The 18,570-nt window shown below is 40.7% G+C and overlaps 1 protein-coding gene across 1 annotated transcript in view; it reads left to right on the top strand.

Moving 5' to 3' along the window:
- The window catches only part of PHF11 (PHD finger protein 11), a 196,737-nt gene that overhangs the window by 154,112 nt on the left and 24,055 nt on the right, over window positions 1–18,570 (top strand). The window lies entirely within an intron of this gene.

Genomic DNA, 18,570 nt, shown 5'->3' with positions numbered 1-18,570 from the left:
GCAGCGGCGGTTAACTGTGCAGGGTGTCTGCCCTCCTCTCCGTGTTGCCTATCAGCGGCACGTCTCTGCTGATTTGACCAATTAATCCCTTAGATGCGGCGGTCGATTACGATCGATGCATTTAAGGAGTTCAGATCAGATCGACTGCTCCCACGTGCATTTGCTGGGCAATGGCCTCCGGGTTGCCGTGTACGGAAGCCTATAAGGACCAGCCGGAGGTTAGTCCTCCTAGGCTTCCTGTCAGAGTGACTGTGACGTCACGATGACTGTAAGGGTATGTGCACACGATAACTGCAATTACGTCTGAAATTACGGAGCTGTTTTCAGGAGAAAACAGCTCCTGAATTTCAGATGTAATTGCATGTACTCGCGTTTTGCGGGGCGTCTTTTACGGACGTAATTTGGAGTTGTTCTTCATTGGAGTCAATGAAAAATGGCTCCAATTACGTCCCAAGAAGTGTCCTGCACTTCTTTTGACGAGGCTGTAATTTTACGCGCCGTCTTTTGACAGCGACGCGTAAAATGATAGGTCGTCGGCACAGTACATCGTAAAGCCCATTGAAAGTAATGGGAAGATGTTTGCCGACGTATTGGAGCCGTTTTTTCAGACGTAATTCGAGGCGTAAAGCGCCTCTATTTCGTCTGAAAATAGGTTGTGTGAACCCAGCATTAGAACACATTAATGTATTAATTCATTAATTAATGTATTCTAGCAGCGATCAGCGCTGCAAGTCTTCATGTCCCCTAGTGTGACAAGTAAAAAATAAAAAATTAAAAAAGGTTTACATAAACAAAAAAATTCTTTTTTCCTATAATAAGTTTTTTATTATAGGAAAAAAACTGATAACGTTAAAAAAAAGTACACATATTTGGTATCACCGCGTTCGTAATGACCCAAACTATAAAACTACAATATTATTTTTCCTGCATGGTGAACACCACAAAAAAGAAAGTACAAAAACAATGCTAGAATCACTTTTTTGGTCACCACCCCTCCCAAAATCTAGAATAAAAAGTGATCAAAAAGACACATGTACCCCAAAATGGTACCAATAAAATATACAACTCGCCCTGCAAAAGACAAGCCCTTGCACAGCTTTTTTTGACTGAAAAATAAAAAAGTGATGGCTCTCAGAATATGGTGACACAAAAAATATTTTTTTATATAAATAAGTGATTTTATTGCGCAAATGCTGCAAAACATAAAAAAACAATATACATATTGTATCGACCTGCAAAATAAAGTAAAACTGTAATTTATAGCCCACGGTGAACGTCGTAAAAAAAAAAAAAAGAATAAAAAACATTGTCAGAATTGCTGCTTTTTGGTCACCTTGCTTGCCAAAAAATGTAATAAAAAGTGATCAAAAAAATCGTATGTACCCCAAAAGGGTACCAATGAAAACTACAGATTGTCCCGCAACAAATAAGCCCTCACACCGCTCCGGTGAAGAAAAATTAAAAAAGTTCTGTCTCTCAGAATGTGGCGATGCAAAATGTGTAGAGTGTTACAAAAGCGGATAAGATTGGGCACCATTTATCAGTGTGACACTGGCCACGTATTATTATTTATTTACCCCATTATTATGCCCTGATGTTCTCCGCACAGCTTACATATGCCCCCACATAATAAAATGAAATACCAGTAAAACGCCAAACAGAACTACTACCAAGCAAAATCTGCGCTCCAAAAGCCAAGTGCTGCTCCCTCCCTTCTGAGCCCTACAGCGTGCCCAAACAGCAGTTTACGTCAACATATATGGCATCGCCAAACCCAGGAGAACCCGGTTAATATTTTATGAGGTATTTGTCCTCAGTGGCACAAACTGGGCATAACATATAGTGCACTAAAATGGCATATCGGTGGAAAATTGTAATTTTCACACTGCAGCATCCGCTGCGCATTAACCCCTTCGCGCACCACGAATTAATAGCATGTCGTGGTATGGGGAGTGATGTATGGAGCAGGCTCACGCGCCATACGCTGCGGGTGCCAGCTGTGTATTACAGCTGACACCCGGGACTAACAGACAGGAACAGAGATCGCGCAACAGGACTCTGTAAAAATGACAATATACTGCAATACATAAGTATTTCAGTGTATTGTACCAGCTGTCTACAGATACCTGGTTCAAGTCCCCTAGGGGGACTAGTAAAATGTGTAAAAACAAAAGTAAACCGTTGTTATTAGTGAAAAAATAAAGTTAAAAAAAAATTCCTTTTCCCATTTTTTTCTAATGTTAAAAGTTTTTTTAAAAAGTGCACAAAATTGGTATCGCTGCGTCTGTAAAAGTCTGAACTATTTCAATATACCATTATTTAACTCGCACGGTGAACGCCGGGAAAAAAAAAAGAATTTAAAACTGCAAAATCACTTTTTAGTTCACCATGGCTCTACCAAAAAATTTAATAAAAAGTGCTCAAGAAGTTGTATCTACCAAAAAATAGTACCAATAAAAAATAAGCCACCACACCGCTCAATCGACCAGAAAATAAAAAAAAGTTATCCCTCTCGAAATATGGTGAAACAAAACAATATTTTTTTGTTAACAAATAGTTTTTTCTTTGTAAAAGTAGTAAAATATTTAAAAAAAAACATAAATTTGGTATCACCCTAATTGTATTGAGTCGCATAAAAAATTTAAGTTGTTGTTTTAACTGCACGGTGAAAGCCATAAAAACAAAACCCAAAAAACAATGGAGGAATTGCTGTTTTTTCCAATTTCAGCCTGCAAAGAATTTTATTTTCAGTACCCCTGTACATTAAATGGTACTTGCAATGGTGTCAATTGAAACTACAACTCCTCCCGCAAGAAATAAGCCCTCATACGACTCTATTGACGGAAAAATAAAAAAAATTATGGCTCTTGGAAAGCAGGGGGGGGGGGGGGGGGGCGGCGGGCGGAACGACAAAGAAAAAGCAAAAAATGGATCAGCCCGGAAAGGGTTAATTAATTTCTATTCAAAAAACCATTTATGACCACATGTGGGGAATAGCCGTACTCGGGAGAAATTGCTTTACAAATGTTGGGGTGCTTTTTCCTCTTTTATCCTTTGTGGAAATGAAAAAATGCAACATTTTAGTGGAAATAATGTTGATATTCATTTTCACAGCCTAATTCTAATAAATTCTGCAAAAGACCTGTGTGGTCTAAATCCCCACTACACCTTTAGATCGTTTTTTTTAAGTGGTGTAGTTTCGCAATTAGGGTCACTTTTTTTGTGGTTTCCACTGTTTTGGCCTCTCAGGGGCTTTGCAAATGCGACATGGCATCCGAAAACCATTTTAGCTAAATTTGAGCTCCAGAAGCGCAATAGTGGTCCTTCCCTTCTAAACCCTGCTGTAGGTACAAACAGCAGTTTATTACCACATATGGCGTATTTCCGTAATCGGGAGAAATTGTTTTACAAACGTTGGGGTGCTTTTTCTCCTTTTTATTTTATTTTTATTCCTTGTAAAAATTACAAAATTCTACGTTTTTTTTCAGAAAAAAAGTCGATTTTCATCTTCACATACTAATTGAAATAAATTTAGCAAAAAAACTGTGGTTTCAAAATGCTAACTTTACCCCTAGATAAATTCCTTGAGGGGTGTAGTTTCCAAAATGGGGTCACTTTTGGGGGGTCTTTACTGGTTTGGCACCACAAGACCTCTTCAAACCTGACATGGTGCCTAAAATATATTCTAAAAAAAAATGAGGTCCCAAAATCAACTAGGTGCTCCTTTGCTTCTGAGGCCTGTGTTTCAGTCCATAAGCCCACTAGGGCCACATATGGGATATTTTTAAAAACTGCAGAATCTGGGCAATAAATATGGAGTTGCATTTCTTGAATAAAACATTCTGTGGTACAGAAATTTTTTTATTACAAATTAATTTTGGCAAAAAATAAATACATTTTGTAAATTTCACCTCTACTTTGATTTAATTGTAAAACGCCTAAAGGGTTAAAACACTTTCTGAATGCTGTTTTGAATACTTTGAGGGGTGCCGTTTTCAGAATCGGGTGATTTATGGGGACTTTCTAATATATAAGGCCCTCAAAGCCACTTCAGAACTGAACTTTTCCCTGAAAAAATAGCCTTTTGAAATTTTCTTGAAAATATGAGAAATTGCTGCTAAAGTTCTAAGCCTTGTAACGTCCTCGAAAGAATGTTCAAAAAAACGATGAAAACATAAAGTACACATAGGGGAAATGTTAACTAGTAACTATTTAGTGTGGTATTACGATCTGTCTTACAAGCAGATATATTTAAATTTAGAAAAATTAAAGTTTTTGCACATTTTCTCTAAGGCTATGTTCACACGGGGTCTTTTGCCGAGTTTTTTGACGCGGAAACCGCGTCGCAAAACTCGGCAGAAACGGCCCGAGAACGCCTCCCATTGATTTCAATGGGAGGCGTCGGCGTCTTTTTCCCGCGAGCAGTAAAACTGCCTCGCGGGAAAAAAGAAGCGACATGCCCTATCTTCGGGCGCTTCCGCCTCCGACCTCCCATTGACTTCAATGGGAGGCAGGAGAAAGCGTGTTTTATGCCCGCGGCGCTCAATGGCCGCGGGCGAAAAACGGAGCGATAATTGCTGTTCACACGGAGTATTTTGGGGGAGGAATATCTGCCTCAAAATTCTGTTTGGAACTTTGAGGCAGATATTCCTCTCCCAAAATACTCCGTGTGAACATAGCCTAAATCTTGGTGTTTTTCACAAATAAATATTGAATTTATTGAGGAAATGTTTTCACTAACAAAGTACAATATGTCACGATAAAACAATCTCAGGGTATGTGCACACACTGAGTCAAAAACGGCTGAAAATTACAGAGCTGTTTTCAGAGAAAAAAGCCTCTGATTTTCAGGCGTCTTTGAAGCTGAAAATTAAGCTTCTTTTAATTTGGAGCTGCTTTTGAGGCGTTTTTCATAGTGTTCAATGGAAAATCAGCTCCAAAAAACGCCTCAAGAAGTGACATGCACTTCTTTTTACAGAGCGTCTTTTTACGCTCCGTTTTTTAAAACAGCGGTGTAAAAATATGCACCGTATGAACTAAATGCTGTTTTTCCCATTGATTTCAATTGGCAGATGTTTGTAGGTGTTCAGCTTCTGATTTTTCGAGGCATAAACGCCCCGAAATACGCCTGAAAACAATGCATGTGGACATACCGTCAGAATCACTTGGATAGGTAAAAGCATTCCAAAGTTATTTCCACATAAAGTAACTTGTCAGATTAGAAAAAATCGGCTTTGTCCTGAAGGACAAAACAGGCTCAGTCCTGAAGGGGTTAACCAATAAAAGTACACAAAACAGTATATGGATTACCCAAACATAATCTACGAAGTGCAGTCATCTATATTAATTACAAGACATTGTAAAAAATAAAATAAAAAAGGCAGTCATTACAAGGTTAACAAAAATGTTGGGGTGGGAAATGGGTAGGGTGCAGACAAAGGGAAAGATGCATAACAGACTAGTGAGAGAAGGGGAAAAGGGCAAAAATTAGGGACACTCTACATTCAAGATAAAGAATGGTCACTGGGTAAAACCGTGAAAGTATGATATTCAGGGAGACCATACTTTTGTCAAAGGTGGCCTGTGAAGGCTAGTTAGTCTGTCATTAGCTATTAGCCTTTCCAAATTAGCCATGACCAAGTTTAGGGGAACAAACAATCTTAAAACTCCAAGCTATGGCAATCCTGGCTGCTAGAAATGTAAAGTAAATAAGCTTTATCTCTCCTTTGGTTATATCCGGAATAGCATTAGGAAGAGCCAGTTCAGGAGTTTTCTTAAGATACACTTTGTTGAACGCAGTAAATATTTGAGATGATAGATGCAAAAGTTTCCTTTAAAACATAGACCAGTGGCCCCTCGTAGAAAGGTGGGTACTGTTAGAAAACTTCTGTCTCTTTAAGATTGTCATGACTACTAGCCTAGCTTCTCAGTGGTTCTGGTTTGACTTGCAATCTCATTTCTCGGTCTTCTTCCTATCAGATTCTAGGGTGGAGTATTTAAGTCTGGTCAGTTCTTTCATTGTTGCTTGTGAATTTCTTTGTGTATGCAAGTATCTCATCAAGCTCCTGGCTACACCCTGTATCACCTGACTATTTGGATGCTTGGAACTGGACCTTGGCTTGTCTTTAGATTAACCCTTTGCTCTCTGATTTGGACATTCTGCTCTTGGCTGGTTTTGACCTCTGCAACGCCTGGTATTCCTCTGCTTTCTGATTTGGACTTACAGCCTCTTCTGGTTAGTTATTCTGTTTGCTATTTACCCTCTGTCTGTCTGGTTTTCATTCTGGTATTGCCTACATGGCACCTCCTGTCCAACACTGTATTCTGTTAATGCAATCTGGGTTCTATGCAGCCAAATCCAACCTGCCTTGCGGTGGGCTCTGGTGAAGACCATAGAGTAGCCTTAGACTCTGCTGATCAGTGTAGTGACGGACTTGAGGTAGCGGATTACCTGCACGCTTTATCCAGACAGACTCCAGCCTCTTTTGGGGAATCTCTTATCGAGCAATCCCATAACTTGCACTCTGGACAAGTTATGGGATTCCATTACAGTAGATCTTAGAAAGCCAAGACAGGACCAGGAACCATTGCAGAAGGATCTGCCACCCAGCCTCGACCAAGGACATATTGATAACCTTTAGCTGTGGTGAGTGCCATTTTAGCCCAATCTGCCTTTTCTAGGGATTTACCCAAATCCGCCTCCTAACAACGCATGTAAGGTCTTTTAACTAGAGAAGGGGAAAAATCACCATACCGTGTAGTAATGATTTCTCTACTTCCGCTGTGTTGAAGACTAACTGACTCAAAGGTGGTCCTGGCAGTAATATCAATATCATCAGCTTAAGGCTTCTTAGAAAATGAGCGAAACACAGCTATCTTTATACACATCATGGGGTTAAGAAATATCCGCATATATAAAATTTACCATGTTGTATAATTCTAGTAGCCATTATATAATTGCTAGACACTCCTCTCATCCCATCCATACCATTATCAACTATCTTGTGTAGTATGGATATATTTTGCATATGAGTAATCTGCTCATAGCCTATCTGCATCGCCACCAAAAAAAATTACAAGAACAAAAATTGTTAGGCCTTGATTTGTCGGAAACATATTTATATTGTGAAAAAATTGGATACCATCGTGTTTTAAATGTGAGGGGTCGCCATAAACCACTCTCTCTCTCTTATTATGGATTTTCAGCAGAAATCTTAACCCACGTGACTAAATATAAGTGGCTGCTGTAACTGTGGAGATGTTAGTGTCTTAAGGAGGATCTGACATGTCTGTTTTAGTAAATAATTGTATTCTCCATGAAATTAAAATTCTGCGGCATCTTTTCTTAGAACTCTACGTTGTGCTGTTCCTTTGTTATTCCACCTAGAAATGTCTGGAAAAATTAAGAACTGGGTGTTACCAGTTGGAGGTGTGTCCCTACAAAGACTGACCATGTCCAATCAGGACTGACAGATTGAGACTGTGTAGGGACACACCTCTTTTTCAAGGGGAATGGTAACACCCAGTTGTAAATCTATTCATACATTTCTAGGAAGAATAACAGAGGCACAACACAGAGTTCTAAGAAAATATTCTCCAGAATTGTTATGTCATTGGAAATACAAACATTTACTAAAATGGACATGTGAAGAGTGGTGGCAGGTACTCTCGAAGTAACTGAGAAAACATATGAAATGGCACAGTAGATAAGTTGCAACACAGCACATGTTATAAACTTGAAGACGACCTCCAGCGGAAACACACTTTCCATCATTGCACCACCACAAGACTGTGTATCCAGCTCTGCCCTTTTTTTATGTGTATTGTACTCCCTTCCCTGCAGTCCGGCCTCCTGGTATTTCTTGTTTGACTCAATCTTGAATTTTAGATTTCACCTGCTTTCTCTTTCTGTACTATGCTTTCAATCCCATGTTGCCTCAGAATAATCGCAGCTAGAGTCAATATCTGCTGGGAGGATACTGTGATTATCCTTCCTTCTGTTTTCTCTGAAACGAAGAGATTTATAAGTATAAAGACAAGTAGACTTAACTGTGATCTGCTTCATTTTAACGTATGTGTGACAGGAGTCTGTCTAATCATCAGCAGTAACTCTCATAAGTTTGTGTCCACCCATGAACAATCTGTGTGGGACAGTCTATGTAGTTTTATCTTACAGGAAGTTCTGGTGCCACTTTTTGATCACTTTTCCAATTTTTGCAGGGCAAAGTGACCAAAAACAGAAATTCTGGCATTGATTTTTACTTTTTTTCTTACGCCGTTTACCACGTGGAATAAATAACATAATATTTTTATAGTTCAGGCCGTTATGGACGCGGCGATACCAAAAATGTATGGTTTATTTTATTTTTTTCAATAATAAAGGACTTGATAAGTGAAAAAGGGCGACTGTGTTTTATTTTATTACTTGAATCTTTGTTTTACAACTTTTATTTTTTTCACTTTTTTTTCACTTTTCTTTAGTCCCAAGGTCCAACTGTCAGTTTTTTTTCCCATAATACATTGCACTACCTATGTAGTACAATGTATTAGATCTGTCAGTTATTCTCTGACATAAAGCTGATTAGGCTTGGTCTCCGGACGGGGCCTAATCATCTTCCGTAATGGCACAGCAGGAGGCCATTGTTAGGCCTCCTGTTGCCATAGCAGTAGTCGGCATCCCTGCGATTTCATGGCAGGGCTGCCAATCTGCTACCAACCTCTAAGATGCAGCAATCGCTTTCGCTGCATCTAAGGGGTTAATGGCAGGAATCGGAGCTAGCTCTAGTTCCTGCCGTTACAGGTGGATGTCAGCTGTCACTGCTGATGACGCCGGCTTAGCTCATGACATCAAATGTCGGGAAGGGGTTAAAAATACTGACCATGACATGCATGGCAGTCCGCAATCTGTCCCCTCCATACATCTCTGCACTAATCACCCGTTAACTCCCCACACATGTAATCTCCGTTTCTCACAATGCCACCTTCTTTGCTCTTCTCTTGTCTGTTCGTCACATCATAGTCTCCAAGATTTCTCTCATGCATTCCTCACAGATGTTTTCCGCTATCCAAATACAGTGGTCACTGTCGATACAATATATTCTATTATGCCACTTCTCCATAAATCTCCCTGATGAGCCGGGACAAGCCTGGCGAAACGTGTAAGAGTTAGAGCCAACAGCATTAGGGTTTAAACCAGAAGTGAGGGTTAGGTTCCAGTGGCATTTAGCTCGTTCTTTTCAATGCTAGGGCTAGTTTTACCCATGCTCTGAAAGCACTAGGTAGGAGACCGTAAGACACCACTGCAAAACCCCCTATAAGACCCCAAAAATGACCACCATTTGAATTAGAACCATGTACCCAAGATATGACCTAGACAATCTCTATCTGCAAGTATGCAGCTAATTTTCTGAATACACAAGAATGTTATCTACATATATATTTTATCAAGAAAACAATAAAAGCTAAGTTTTATTATTCAGTCCTTCTCCGTGAAACCAATTTGTTAATTTTGAATTAACTGATAGAATGCGCACCCAGTTCAATAAAGTTCCCCTGGGTCGTCTACGATGTATAAAGTGATGTAATGACTGTTCAAAACTTCTTATTTGGCCAGTTGGCATAATTAGGAGTTAATAAGTGCATATGTGACTGTTTTTAAGGGCATACTTTTGCATCTAGTGTCTTTTTGCTCTTGACACAAAGAATTGTATGCAAATATAAGAATACAATTTATCACAAATTAAGCATCGGGACTGGAGGAATGAAACCCCAAGACAACAATAGTGGAAATGGGGAAAGAGCTGGCAGCATCAGGTACCAAAGTATCTATATCCACCTTTACATCGCCATACTCTGAAAGGCTATCATTCAATTAATAAGCCCCTACTCCAAAACGCTAATATAAAAGCCAGTCTGAAGTTTTCAGGTGATCATCAGAATAAAGACCTAACCTTTCGGTGGAGTGTTCTCTGGACAGATGAAACAGAAATTGGTTTGGTCATAATGATCAGCACTATGTATGGAGGAAAACATGCTTAGGCTTTTAACCCTTACTCTACGTCCTGGCAGGAAGGCACTTCAGTAGCCAAGGACGTATATATAATACATCCTTGCTACTAACGGCTGTAACTCAGACTCGTAGCTTTCAAACAAGCCCTGGATCTCCGCTACAGCTACAATCTAGTCGGAGCTAGAGCAGGATGAATTGAGAGCTGAATATACTAGCCCCGTGTACCCCTGAGGACGCTACTAGTTAGCGAAACATGTCGGGGGGACTCTAATTGTTTTTAATTCCTGCCTTAGCCGAATCTATTGCCTTACTCATTCAAATGTGGCATGTTGCCTTTTGACTGACCTGCTGCTGTCAGTCAGCATTTACTTCTGGCTGGTTGCACACCTTGCTGTACCTTGCCAGCTGGTTGCTTTCACTCTATTTCGGCTTCCGGCAGTGACAATTTTAAACTGCTATATGTGGTCTGTTCTTTGCTATACGTAGCTTAATAAAAATTTAAAAGTGTAATTAAATTTAAATTTATTTATTTTCTATCTACAATTTGGGTAGTCGGGAAAAAGGGTTCTGTTTGCCTGCAGGCATTCCTTCTTTGATTATATGTATTGTACCTGCTGAATACCCAGGGTCACAATTTGTTTTTTCTGTCTGAATATACTTGCTACTCTCACTTCCACCCGTGCTTCTAATGGCTATAACTCGGGCTGGATCATAGCTACAGCTGCGATCCCAGCCTTTTTTTAAATTTATGATTCAAGCTGAGTTACAACTGTAAGTAGTAAGGAATGTTCTTGGCTACTAAAATGTATACCTGTCAGGATGCATGAGAGATATGTCCTTGGCAGGAAAAGGGTTAAAAGCCTCAACCTTTTTTCCTCCATACATAGTGCTAACTATTAGGACCAAACCAATTTTTATTTCACCTAACCACAGATTACCCCACCAAAATCTTAGTTGTCAAACAGCCCTGGATCGCAGCTCTAGTTAGGATCCAGCCTGCGTTAGAGCAGGTTTAAATGGGAGCTGCATATACCATACTGTGCAAAAAGTATAAGGCAGTTGTGGAAAAATGCTGCAAAGTAAGAATGCTTTCAAAAATAAGAGTGTTAATAGTATTTTTTATCAATTAACAAAGTCAATGAACAGGAGAGAAATCTAAATTAAATCAATATTTGGTGTGACCGCCCTTTGACTTCAAAACAGCATCAATTCTTTTAGGTACACTTGCACAAAGTCAAGGATTATAGTCCGGTGTATGATTAACCAATTATACCAAACAGGTAATAATGATCATCATTTTCATATGTAGTATGAAACACAGTCATTAACTGTAACACAAACAGCTGTCTGGGAGGCCTAAAACTGGGTGAAGAACAGCCAAACTCTGCTACAAAGATGAGGTTGTGGAAGACCGTTACATGTCACAGGTCTACCATGGCAACACTGAGCACAGCAACAAGACACTGTTGCTATACTGCATCAACAAGTTCTCTCGCAGACATAGACTTCAAAGCAGACTGGGGTTTTAAGGTGTGCTCTTCAAGCTCTTTTGAAGAATCACAAAGAAACGTGCAACATGCTTCGTTCCCTTTGAAATCGGAAGACGTCCAGCAGTGCCTTCAGCTCAGAACTGGCAGAAACAAGTGGGACTCTGGTAAACCCATCTACTGTTCGGAGAAGTCTAGCCAGAAGTGGTCTTCATGGAAGAATTGCAGTCAAAAAGCCATACCTTCGACGTGGAAACAAGGCCAAGCGACTCAGCTATGCATGAAAACATACGAACTGGGGTGCAGAAAATTGTCAGCAGGTGCTCTTAACTGATGTGTCAAAATTTGAAATACTTGGCAGTAACATAAGGCAGTTTGTTCGCCGAAGGGCTGGAGAACAGTACAATAATGATTGTCTGCAGGCAACAGTGAAGCATGGTGGAAGTTCCTTGCAAGTTTGAGGCTGCATTTCAGCAAATGGATTTGGTGATTTGGTCAGGATTAATGGTGTCCTCAATGCTGAGAAACACAGGCAGATACTTATCCATCATGCAATACCATCAGGGAGGCATCTGATTGGCTCCAAATTTATTCTGCAGCAGGACAACGTCCCTAAACAACCAGCCAATGTCATTAACCCATTAGTGACTGACCCATCGTGTTTCTACGTCCGATGTCATAGATTTTTTACGTCGCGGCATCGGAATAAGTTTACAGAGCAGGGAGCTGTCAGATCTCCCTGCTCTCAGCTGCTAGAGGTAGCTGAGGGCTGGGAGCGTCCCTGCTCTGCCGTGTGAGATTGATATTAGTATCGATCTCGATCTCACACGTTTAACCCCTCAGATGCGGTGCTCAATAGCGAGCACCGCATCTGAGTGGTTTTGGAGAGAGGGAGTGTCTCCGAGTGTCTGTGTCTGTGTCTCTAATGGTAGCCGGGGGTCTAATAAAGGCCCCCAGGCTGCCTGGAGTGAATGCCTGCTAGATCATGCCGCAGGCATGACCTAGCAGATGCCAGTAATACACTGCAATACAAAAGTATTGCAGTGTATTATAAATGCGATCGCAGAATCGCATATTATAGTCCCATAATGGGACTAGTAAAAAAGTGAAAAAAAGTTTAATAAAGTTAATTTAAAAAAAAATGTGAAAAAAAATGAAAAACCCACCTTTTCTCCTTACAAAATGCTTTACTATTAAAAAAACAAAATAAAGTTAAAAAGTTACACATATTTGTATCGCCGCGTCCGTAACGACCCTGACTATAAATCTATTACATTATTTAACCCGCACGGTGAACGCCGTAAAAAAAAAAAAAAAAACTATGGAAAAATTGCTGTTTTCTGTGAATACTGACTTTAAAAAAATGTAATAAAAAGTGATCAAAAAGTTGCATCTACTCCAAAATGGTACCAATAAAAACTACAAGTCGTCCCACAAAAAAAAAAGCCCTCATACAACCGCATCGGCGAAAAAATAAAAACGTTACGGCTCTTCAAATATGGAGACACAAAAACAAATAATTTTGAAAAAAAAGCGTTTTTACTGTGTAAAAGTAGTAAAATATACAAAAACTATACAAATTTGGTATCGTTGCAATCGTAACAACCCGCTGAATAAAGTTATTGTGTTATTTATACCACACGGTAAACGGCGTAGATTTAGGACGCAAAAAAGAGTGGTAATATTTCAGATTTTTTTCTATTCCCCCCAAAAAAAAAGTTTATAAAAGTTCATCAATAAATAATATGTACCTAAAAATGGTGCTATTAAAAAATACAACTTGTCCCGCAAAAAAACAAGACCTTATACAGCTATGTTGACGCAAAAATAAAAAAAGTTATAGCTATTGGAATGCGACGATTGAAAAACGTAAAAAATAGCTTGGTCATTAAGGTCCAAAATAGGCTGGTCATTAAGGGGTTAAGAACTATCTTCAGTGTAAACAAGAACAAGGAGCCCTGGAAGTGATGATATGGCCCCCACAAAGCCCTGATCTCCACATCATTGAGTCTGTCTGGGATTACATGAAGGAGACCGAGGTATTTGAGGAAGCCTACATTCACAGAAGATCTGTGGTTAGTTCTCCAAGATGTTTGGAACAACCTCCCTGCCGAGTTCCTTCAAAAACTGTGTGCAAGTACACCTAGAATTGCTGATGTTTTAAAGGCAACGGGTAGTCACACCAAATATTGATTTTGATTTCTCTTCTGTTAAAGGTGTTGTCCGACAGCCCTAAAAAACAAAAATCATCCAACATATGTATATAAGTTCCCTTATGGTACTACATAATTTCCTAAAATAAAATAATAATTTCGTTCCTTTAACTTACTCGCGATATCGCGGCACAAATGCTCCTCTACTTCCGGGACCTAATGATTCGGCTTGCGCTGATAAATTACATATCCCATCATGCTTTTCTTACCTGACTGCAGCCTATTCCCTGCCCATTTCTTGCCTCTGATAGGCTGTGCATGGGACCTGGACTAAGGAGGGAGCTGGCTTAAAGAGGCTCTGTCACCAGATTTTGCAACCCCGATCTGCTATTGCAGCAGATAGGCGCTGCAATGTAGATTACAGTAACGTTTTTATTTTTAAAAAACGAGCATTTTTGGCCAAGTTATGGCCATTTTTGTATTTATGCAAATGAGGCTTGCAAAAGTACAACTGGGCGTGTTGAAAAGTAAAAGTACAACTGGGCGTGTATTATGTGCATACATCGGGGCGTGTTTACTACTTTTACTAGCTGGGCGTTCTGATGAGAAGTATCATCCACTTCTCTTCAAAACGCCCAGCTTCTGGCGGTGCAGATCTGTGACGTCACTCACAGGTCCTGCATCGTGTCGGCCACATCGGCACCAGAGGCTACAGTTGATTCTGCAGCAGCATCAGCGTTTGCAGGTAAGTAGCTACATCGATTTACCTGCAAACGCCGATGCTGCTGCAGAATCATCTGTAGCCTCTGGTGCCGGCTCGTCTGACACGATGCAGGACCTGTGAGTGACGTCACAGATCTGCACTGCCAGAAGCTGGGCGTTCTGAAGAGAAGTGGATGATACTTCTCGTCAGAAAGCCCAGCTAGTAAAAGTAGTAAACACGCCCCGATGTACGCACATAATACACACCCAGTTGTACTTTTACTTTTCAACACGCCCAGTTGTACTTTTGCAAGCCTCATTTGCATAAATACAAAAATGGCCATAACTTGGCCAAAAATGCTCGTTTTTAAAAAATAAAAACGTTACTGTAATCTACATTGCAGCGCCTATCTGCTGCAATAGCAGATAGGGGTTGCAAAATCTGGTGACAGAGCCTCTTTAAGAGAGCAGCAGTCACATTGCCAGCCCCTCTAGGTCACCTGATTAATGATGCGCCGACACCAACAATAGGATAAGAGAAGGCAGAAGTAACATGAGACTGTGTTGGCTCATCATCATGTAGAAGGAAACCACAGAGCTTCCTGCATTACGTAATTGGGCTTTCGGGCGGCGTTTCTGCACAGAATTGAAACTACAAGTATATTGGTAAGTCCCTTGGATGCCTATTAAAGGAATAACCGCATGCAGTTTTAGGTCTCTGTATAACCCCCTTAATTCCCTTTGCATTTTGTTAATTGATTAAAAAAAAATACTATTAACGCTTCTATTTTTATGTTTCCATAATATTTATTGAAGGTTTTCAAATAAAAAACATATGTAAAACAATACAAGTAGCAGCCGGGGGCAGTCCCCAAAAAATCCAACTATAACAGGCAAATATATACCAAACATTGCTACATGTCAAGAGAAAAGAGGGGAGAGAAAAAAAAAAAAGGAGACGACAAAAGGGAAGGGAGAGGAAGAGGGAAAGGTAGAAGAATGAGGGTCGAGTATCCGATAGGCAAAATAAACGTAGGAGATGGTCCCTAGGTATCTGAGCCGTGGCTGCCAAACTTGAAGGAAGAGTTCTTCCTTATCTGAGACCATATAGTGTAATCGATCATTCACCATATTCCAATTCAACTTCGTCTTAACACTTCTATTTTTGAAAACATACTGTAGCGTCCATGGCCGGTAGCCGTCGGGTTTACTCACCTCCCGACACCCTCGGCTGTGTCCCGTAGGGTGCGCGCGCACGCTCGTGCCCGGCCTTAAAGGGCCAGCGCGCGCAAATAGGAGGAAGTCATCATCATCAACTGCCACGATTTCCTGGTCTATAAGAAGGCCCCTGACCTTCTAATCCTTGCCTGAGCGTTGTTAGTTTTCCCAGTCTGTCTTGCAAATGGTCCCTTAGTGTTTCCCCTTCCTGTTGTGACCCGTGCCTTGCTCCCCGTGCTGTTCCTTAGTATCAAGTCGTGCCACGTCCTGTGTCATCCGCCACGTCCTGTGTCATCTGCCACATCCGTGGGAATCCGCCACGTCCTGTGTCATCTACCAGGTCCGGAGGAATCCGCCACGTCCTGTGTCATCTCCCACGTCCGGAGGAATCCACCACGTCTGGAGCAACTTGCGGCTCCTGTGTCATCCGCCACGTTTGGCGCTATCTGCTGCACCCATCTCCATCTGTGCCAGAGCTGCGGCCACCGTCTGGACTATCCAGGTACCCTTGTACGGGACATTGTATTTCTGGGGTGTCCTGTTGTTTGGCCAGCTGCCTCCCCGCTACAGCGGTACGGCCTAGTGGGTCCACTACCCGCTTCGTGACACATTCTTACTTTCCAGTATTTTTCCACAACTGCCTAAAAGTTTTGCACAGTACTTCATTTGCCGCTCCCATTTCAGCCTGTGTGGAGCAGGAGAGAGGGGGACCAGCTGGAGTACGTGCAGGTAGTGTGCAAGAAGCGGAGGAGGAGCTGTCATGCTTCTCCTGTACGGCTGTAGATGACCCCAGGGAGAGAGTTAACATGAACTTTTCTTCATGTTATCAACACGCTGTCACGATCTAGTGGTATGTGGACCCACTAGGCTGCTCCGCTGTAGCGAAGTGGCAGCTGGTCAAACAACAATCTATATAAAAGTCAATGCAAAGTCTTTAGCACAAGAGTACCTGGAAGAGTCCAGACAGTAGTAGAGGCTTTGGCACGGATGGAACTTGACATGGCAGATGACGCCAGACGTGGCAGATGATACACATCTACTCCAATTAAAGGCTAAGGCTCCGGAAACAAATACAGCAACAGGATACAGAAATCAGGATACGGGAACACTGGGAGCAGGAAACAACTAAGGGACCATTTGCAATAGGAACATGTGTAGACCACAAAAACGCTCAGGTAAGGAGTGGAAGGGCGGAGGCCCTGTTATAGTCCAGGGTAATCTGGGGATTGGTCAGGGAAGGTTTCACATGTGCACACGCTGGCCCTTTAAGGCTGGGACCGAGCGCACGCACACTAGAGTTTCAGAGCAGAGCAGGACGGCCGCATGTGCTGGTGTCTCCTAGGAGGGAGACACTGGCAGGAAGCCAAGAGTGTCTGCGGTCGCGGCCGTCGCAAGGGTAGGAACATAGGCAGTCCGCGACCGCAGCTGTTACACCCGCATTATCAATCAGAAAGCATATTTGCTCTCTGTCACATATGGGGAGGGTCTTTTTTGCAGAAAAGGAGTGAGAAGATGAGCAGTATTTCATCTAATCGCCCCTCTGCACCTATTTATTGTCTCCGCAGCGCTAAATAAGTCACGCCAAGCACTTGCACCATGCACAAACATCAATAAGGTTTGCATATTTTACACTGTCCCTATCCTGTCCGGTCTTTAGCGTAAAATACACTGACAGATTCTTTAACAAACCCCGTTACACGCTACAGTCCTAGTGATAACGATTATCACAGGAGAAGAATTTCGACTATATTTCTGATGAATGGAAAAGATTTCCATTAGTCAGAAAATTCATTTTCATCCACTGATTATCGTTTCCAACTAGTTCCATAAAAAATAAAAAATCCGTATACGTTAAAGCATAAGATTAAGTTTAGGGAATTGCGATTATTTATCTGGGTTAGTCTGTGTTTACACCTGGCTGTCAATTTGTGCTTTTTGCTGCAATTTTCACAGGATTTTCTTAAATCACAGCAAAAAAACTTGATTTGACTGCGACGTATGAAAACAGCTGTAGAGTTTGTATAGGGGATGGAAAATGATATACCTATAGAATCCCAAATTTATTTGCATACAAAAATTGGTTGATGCATTCCTGTGAGTTTGGCATTTCTTTAACACACACCTATAAACGTAGTCGTGTGGCATGTGTCAACTGCTCACATCTCAAAATTGTTTGCATTTTTTTTTGCACAAGGGGTCTGCTTGAGTATGCATTTTAGTTGCAAAGTTGAGTTTTCATACAATTTCTGCTGATAATCACTGATGCAATGTTGTGTGAAGGTGGTTGTGTGTAAAATAAAGATTTGGGTTGCATAGTAGCTAATTACCATGTGCAGTATATATTTTTAACACAATTGTAGATGACCGCTGTTGCAGCGTTTTTGAGCTTGTTTATGTAGACGTATGTGGTAGAGTATATATGAACTTTACACACCTTGGTCTATTATTGCTACATTGTTTTTGTGTGTAAACTTCTACTTGTATGTGCGTTTTAGGCGCCAATGTATGTTATAATGCATTTAAAAAAAAAAGAAAAAAATGATTCCATATTTGGCATAAAGTTACGGGAAGGTGGACATGGCTGCCAACAGCACGTCAAGACAATTGTAATCATCAGGTTGTCTGCTTTCAGGGAAAATATATAGGGTTTGGGGGTGCACTTACTTTTTAAGGTGTGTAATCCCTGTAGTTTAATAGGTTATCTTTTTTTAATATTGGTGACTTTATGAAAATATGTGCTTGTAGACATAGGCATAAGTGGTATGTATGCATTTTTTTAATGAAAAATAACACTCTGGTAAGAAATTGCATTATAGGCTGACCTGACAGATTCAGGTTTAAGCGCAAGATACAGCTTCTATGTATCCAGGATATGTAGAGGCTGTATCTGAAAAAGTAAAAAATAAATGGATAAAAACCAATTACGAAGTTGCATTAAACACTATAATATATTGTTTTAGTAAAAAAAAAGATAGTCTTCAAGGGTTTACATAACCTTTAA

This window comes from Rhinoderma darwinii, chromosome 2 (genome assembly GCF_050947455.1).
Source record: "Rhinoderma darwinii isolate aRhiDar2 chromosome 2, aRhiDar2.hap1, whole genome shotgun sequence".
Taxonomy (NCBI): domain Eukaryota; kingdom Metazoa; phylum Chordata; class Amphibia; order Anura; family Rhinodermatidae; genus Rhinoderma; species Rhinoderma darwinii.
Note: the sequence above shows the minus strand (reverse complement) of the source record. Positions and strands in the feature narration are given on the sequence as shown.